This window comes from Lissotriton helveticus, chromosome 9, assembly GCF_964261635.1.
Source record: "Lissotriton helveticus chromosome 9, aLisHel1.1, whole genome shotgun sequence".
In the NCBI taxonomy this organism is placed as follows: Eukaryota; Metazoa; Chordata; class Amphibia; order Caudata; family Salamandridae; genus Lissotriton; species Lissotriton helveticus.
In genome coordinates this window covers 539,073,808-539,079,490 of record NC_136070.1, presented here as the reverse complement: position 1 = coordinate 539,079,490, position 5,683 = coordinate 539,073,808, and positions in this window count along the sequence as shown.

The following is a 5,683-nucleotide window of genomic DNA, read 5'->3' as shown; positions in this document are numbered from 1 at the left end:
AACAAATCAAAGCCACTCTCCAGAGTCCAGTTTAGAACCCAGGCCTGCAATGTTCCATGAGAAAATTTTCCCCACATTGTCCTCAATGCCATCCAGGTCCATCAATAAAGGAATCTCAACACTTTTTTCTAATAGTTCCTGTTCAGATCCAGTCAACATACCTTCGTGGCTAATACCATCAGTAACATCTACTCTCACAGAGGTATTCTCAATGTTAGTACCCATTATAGAAACAGCAGCACAAACATCAGTCTCAGACATTGCGATCGAATTCGACGGCAGCTTTGAGGATTCATTCTTCTTGCTATTAGCCAAAGGGATTATGTCAGCTATTAATCTTCCTTGGGTCATACGAGTAACGTTAGAAAACCCAGAATCCTCAGCAATTAAAGTGTAGATCATATTTATCTCAGCCAGATCTTAGACCACACCACTGCCTGCCCTCTCAAGTCAATCGCATTCATTCAGGTCTGACAGTGCCGCAAATCTATTTTCAATGCTGATTCCCCATTCGCTAGGTTGTGCAACCCTACCCTAGTTATTTGTCACCGAGTTCCATTTTGTCTTTAAAATACTTGGATTCACTGTGCTACGTCTCCTATAGAAAAATCCAAGGTTAGCGGTACAATCTCGGTACTCCTGCGTTGCGGGGGAAATATATATCTTAAAAGCTCTGGGAGTACATCTGGGCTTAGAAAATGCAGAACTACACAGTCTCCTTTTAGTTTTTTCACGCTGTTCCCTATCCAGTCCACCCTTCTTGCCATGGTGATTTCCCCTACTAACAGTTGTTTTCCCCTCGGAGATATCATCATATTATTACATAGCCAATGATATGCTTTGCTAATCAAAGAAGAAGTGGATTCCACTTGACCTGGTTTTAGGGGGGGTACATTGGCCAGAACCAGGACAAGGGGAGAAGCCTCTACAATAAGTTGAACCGGGCCTTGGTCAACACCAATCCCTATAGAATTTGGTGGTAAATCTTTATTGTGTGTTACCCTGGCACCTGTATCTACTGTCTGCTTAGTAAGAGGCGAAACTGGTCTTACATCATCCTTACCCCCTGTCCCACCCTTAGGGGATTTTGTGGATGATACAACCCTATTTGTAACTAAAGTTGGTATATTACCCACCTCCACCACTGTCTTATTTAACAGTCCCCCTAATCTATTTACTTCAGCTGTTAATAGATCTATTTTGGCTACCAATGGTTTAATTATGGATTTCATCTTGGAGTCGATCATACTCACTAGCTTATTAATCAATTCATCACCAAATATCTCATTTTCACCTTGTTCCCCGTTATCCTCTATTTTGGCTGTTGCTTTCGGTGGAGATGCTGGTCTTTTCCTACTAGAGCATAACCCACCCCGTTTGCTCTGACTCTTTCTGCATGCTCTAATAGCTCTAGTCGCAGGCACAGACACAGGGGGAGGGGGGTCATCTTCTATTATGTTTAACTGGTCACCTGGGTCATTTTCTAGATTAACAGCAGAGGATATATTCAAATCAAAATTAACATTGGGGCTTATCTCGGTGACTGATACATCACTACTATGTACCTGTACCGGAACTTCTAATACAGTAGGATCCAGCAGAGAACCCTGCGTAGAAGTGACAGGTGGAGAGCTCAAGCCCAACGATATACGTCTTGTGCTATTTATTTTGCTCACCACCTGAACCAGGTAATTATCTATAGTATTAGGTACAGATGAAGACCTTTGTTTGGACATGTTGAAAACAATTGGTTTGTAGACAACTAGGAGTATCACCCCCAAAGCCAAGTAGAAAAAATGTGTTTACCAATTGGATAGGTCAACAGAGACTTCAGGGGTATGTTGACAAAGATATTTCTTACTTGAGGGGTAGCAATGTTATACCTCGACAAAAACAGAAAGGGTTCCTGGCCCAGCCCAGTTACGGTCAGTCACGGACTGTCACAGACTGTCCGCCCTTTGTCCGGGCTTCGTCCGGCGCATCCCGCGCGCGTCCTCGCGGGACGAGGGACCTGACGCTGCTTTAAGCGCCTCCTTGCGCGCTCAGTGGTGGCGTCGGCGTTGTGCCCCGAGGAATCCTGGGGATGGTGGTCTTTCGTGGGACCGGCGGAGCCAAGCCCGGCCGGTCGTTCGCGGTGGTTGTGGGCGGAGCCAAGCCCGGCCGTGAATCAGGGAACAAAGAATGCTGCAGTGAGCCCCGGTAGCAGAACGGTGAACTTCAGGGGACTCAGCACCTGACGCTGCTTTAAGCGCCTCCTTGCGCGCTCAGTGGTGGCATCGGCGTTGTGCCCCGAGGAATCCTGGGGATGGTGGTCTTTCGTGGGACCGGCGGAGCCAAGCCCGGCCGGTCGTTCGCGGTGGTTGTGGGCGGAGCCAAGCCCGGCCGTGAATCAGAGAACAAAGAATGCTGCAGTGAGCCCCGGTAGCAGAACGGTGAACTTCAGGGGACTCAGCACCTGACGCTGCTGTAAGCGCCTCCTTGCGCGCTCAGTGGTGGCGTCGGCGATGTGCCCCGAGGAATCCTGGGGATGGTGGTCTTTCGTGGGACCGGCGGAGCCAAGCCCGGCCGGTCGTTCGCGGTGGTTGTGGGCGGAGCCAAGCCCGGACGTGAATCAGGGAACAAAGAATGCTGCAGTGAGCCCCGGTAGCAGATGATTCTCTTTAATGAGCACTACCTTAACAAAGGAAACCTAACTGGGTAATAACATTTTCAGCGAAAGAAAAAGACAATGGGTCAAGTAGCATAAAGCCAAGGAAGCAGAAGCATGGGTCTGCTCTCTGAAAAAACCTAAGATGGACTCTCTCCCTCACTAAACACAACACAGAATATCAACTGTAGTCGAATTGACACTCTCACAAGCCTTCTTCTATGGAAATTTCCATAGCTCTGGCACACCTGGATACTTTCAGCACATTTCCCACCTAGATAAGACACAATCTCTTCTCATTCTTGGTCATTCCTCTCCCATGAGAACGCCTCTCCTCGCTCGTTACCGTGAGTTCCTCCACTGACTCCTTCTTCTCATGCTTTACTATCTACTAAGACAAAACTATTTTATTCTAACTAATGAGGCTTCTCCACACCTGCAGTAGAAACAAAATGAGACAAACCTTCCACAGCGAAGGCTGAACATGGACAAAACATGAGATTATGACTTGCACTGAAACAGAGAACATTAGGCTACGATGAAATAACATATAAAGTTAATCTAACATAGACACTAGGCCCCACTTTAACAGTTAACTTTGACTAGTGCGCCGGATTACAAATATCTTCTGCCTCTCATATCCATGGTATAATGCAACAACTATGAAAGTGTCATTATAATTATACCTTCACATGATTAATTTGGGTTATACGTATGAATCTGTCAAATACGAGTTGCACACATCCTAGTTAAATGTCTCACAATAAGATATTTCATGTTAATTTCTCCTGTCACGTTGATATGTACATTGTCATGTAACTTTATTAATCACCTTCTAAACATATATATTTCAAATAAAGTACTTTTATTCTCTACTCTTTTTAGTGCAATAATTACAACAGAGTATATTTGAGTGCTGGCTTTGCTTGAGTATGACGCACTCCTATATTATCTCAGATGGGATCAAGATTACACTTCTTACACTCTTTCAGACGTATTGACTGATACATTACGAACAACATCCTGTCAACGTGCACGACTTGTCCAGAGCTCATGCAGCCCTAAATGTACACTCTTATTTGTTACAATGCCTTTACAACCACAGAGTATTAGGTGTTTCCACCAGCATCCACTGTGACTAGAGATGTCACCTTTCCTAGTAAACAAACATTGGCCATTTGTTCATGGTTTAAGATTATGCAAAAGACCATATATTTTACTTAAATAGGACTTTATATAAAATAGTCCATATTCCTATTTAACATAGCTTTGCTATCTTTGTTTACTTTAACTATCAGTCATGGATCAATAAGGCAACGCATGAACACATTGCTGTGTTTCAAGTATGTACAGATAGAGGAAAAAGTACTGGCTTTATGTGAATTTCCTAATGTTTGTACCGACTGGGACATTAAAGAACTGATTAAGCAGGTAAAAAAAAACAGCAAGGTGGAAATCCTGTAACTGGTGTCAATGTGCATAAGAATGGGCTGTTTCTGTGCGAGAGCTGATTTGTAGAACAAAGTGCACTATTATCATTATGCCTGATGATTGATCTAGAGAACTCTGTGGTATATATTATTCATTCACTGCATCAGTAAGCAATGTGTCACCTTTAGAGGTTTTAGTAGCTTTCAATTAATTTTACATTTAGTGTGAGTATTTATTGTATTGTGTTTTAATTGCATTTATATAGCGCTTACTTCCCCTGACAAGGCGTTGAAGCACTTTATGCTGGGCAGCGCACTGCTTCGAAACCCAGGGCTATAGGGGTTAATTTAGTTGTTATTGGGATTAGTCTTGTGCTCTCAAATAGAAATTCAATGCACTTACTCCAGTATATTTGTGGTGGATTACATTACTAGGAGTTAGCTGTGATCATTAGTTGGGGTATTTGAGTTCACGCATATGGTTGGTGAGATTAGTAGCTGAGCTAGAGGAGATTAGGTATTGCTAGTTTGCAGAGTATGGCTTTCTAAGTAGGGCAGGTTGTGATCTTTCAGATAAGGTGTGGGTAATTGACAGAAATACAATGCTAGAAATTAGTCCAAACATGCTCATAACTTAGAGTAGGCTGTACGCAGAGAGAGGAGAAATGCAGATGATGGAAAGTAAAGAGAGGGTCTTTCAAATAAAAGGAGTGGCAGTAATCGATAACTTTAAGTCAGGTTCAAAATTACAATGCAGGGTTTTAGGAAAATACAGTAGACTTTTGAGATAGCATGCATTCTGTGGATGCAAAACTGTAGAAAAAAACGTCACTATTTGCATGTGAGAAAGTGCTATATTAGGTAATTTTTTATAGGCCCTAGAATCAGGACAACAGTCTTCCACTGACAGGCTTCTGCTAGATCACCACTTGAGTGATGAAAGCTGATCACCTCGGGTTGGAAGCTTAAAGTAATAGCTAGACCCATACATTGTATTGTATAGGGAAATATCCAAAGCTATAGGTTGTGCTTGAATGAAGCAGTAACCTCATAATAAAAGCAATGTGTGAGAATATACAGGTTAAATCTGGCAAGCGTGTACATCAAACATCGAAAAGGAGATTCTGCAAATGCTGGCGGGGATGTCTTCTGATGTTTACTCTTCAAGCTTGCCTCACAGTATTAGTTATCAAACGAAGTGGGATCCATGCTGGATGCTCCTGGTTTGGAATGGCATGGTGTGGGGTGCGGATAGCTTCCCAGACTGCGAAATTGTATTGCCTGTATTCCTGTGGCTGGAATGAGGAGACCTAGACACTGCGGTAGGGGGGAGAGATCAGGCTACCTTTATAAATTCCAAGAGGCCTTTTGTTTGACAAGGACACAAAGAGATGCAGATTAGACTTCCTGAGCACTGTTACTTGGTGCATGGCAGGGATGAGGGATGTAACTGAAGTTTCTGTTTTTCAGGGAGAAAACATTCCTATGCTAGGGCTGTCAATTGTCTGTCTCTGATTGGTGCTTCAGGAAGATTTCACATTTCATTGTGCCCATGGTGTGGGTGGTCCAGCTTGGAGTTAGCCCCAGTGCTTTTTGCTATGCGAAA